The 1193-nt window shown below is 39.5% G+C and overlaps 1 protein-coding gene across 2 annotated transcripts in view; it reads right to left on the bottom strand.

The window, feature by feature from the left end:
* ccdc57 (coiled-coil domain containing 57) overlaps window positions 1–1193 on the bottom strand; it is a 55608-nt gene that overhangs the window by 29580 nt on the left and 24835 nt on the right. The window lies entirely within an intron of this gene.

Below are 1193 nucleotides of genomic sequence, written 5' to 3'. Positions count from 1 at the left end.
ACCATAGTGCCACTCGACTCTGTCAAAGGCTTTCTCCATGTCCAATGATAAAAGGGCTGTATCTGAAGTTTCTTTAATGTTGTTTCATATTTATTACAAAGTAAAAACCCTTCCTACCCATTATAAATTCATTCTGGTTTCTATCACTAATTTCTGACATTTTGTTTGGTTTCATTTTAGAAAGTTTTTACATAATCTTTTAAGATCAAATTTCAACAGGATTTTCAGCCTGATATTCTGTCCATAGCAGTGCAGCTCCAGATGCTCTCTGTATTCACTCCGTATGGATGGTATAGTTAACCCACACAAGAAGCCATTTAGGTTTTTAAGATTTCAGTCTTATAGACTTGTTAGGTATTTTCTTAGTTAGATAGATATTCAGAGATTTGTTGTCTAGAAATATTTAGTGAAGACAGGATGTCTAGCTCAGGCTGTTAACTGCTCAGTTTAATTTCATGTGCTTGCAGACTGCATGTAGGCCAAGGTTGCAGGCAAAGAGTTGTTAGTATTAACTGTAATGCTAATCTTAATATTTGTCTTAATGTGTAATGTCATGTCAAATTGTTTTTAGATACACACCACATAATCAACATTCACACACATTATTTTCTTCATGTTTTGACTACTGCTCTGCTCAGCTGCCAAGCTGGCATATCAGGTGCCGTCACGGTTTGACGTGGCCTGTGTAGGATGGGGCTAGCCCAGAAGGATTAATATTGTATAGGTTTCTTGGTCCAGGGTCTTGCTTCTTCCGGGCTGCCTGCGAGCAGCTTTGGGGGTGGAAGATGCCTGGACGTGTAATGTTAATTCTTGCCTGTGACCCTTTGAATAAACCAGCACGGTTATATTTTTTTATATACAGTATCCAAGTGGTCTGAGTCGTCCCTCTGAGTTTCTGGTTTGAAAGAACCGAACGTGGCTTTATAATAGAATAGAGCCTATAGACTCTAGTTACTTTATAAGCTTTAGTTATAAAGGCTTCATTCTATTATAAAGCCTCGTCCGGTTCTTTCAAACCAGGAACTCCGAGGGACGACTCCGACCACTTGGATATATAAAAAAATATAACCGTGCTGGTTTATTCAAAGAGTCACAGGCAAGAATTAACATTACGAGTCCAGAGATCTTCCAACCCCCAGGCTGCCCAAGCAGCCCGGAAGCAGAAAAGACCCAGAACCCAGAATTGCTATACA

This window comes from Monopterus albus, unplaced genomic scaffold, assembly GCF_001952655.1.
Source record: "Monopterus albus unplaced genomic scaffold, M_albus_1.0 scaffold96.1, whole genome shotgun sequence".
Classification (NCBI taxonomy): Eukaryota; Metazoa; Chordata; class Actinopteri; order Synbranchiformes; family Synbranchidae; genus Monopterus; species Monopterus albus.
The sequence above is the reverse complement of the archived record's forward strand: the minus strand, read 5'-3'. Positions and strand labels throughout refer to the sequence as shown.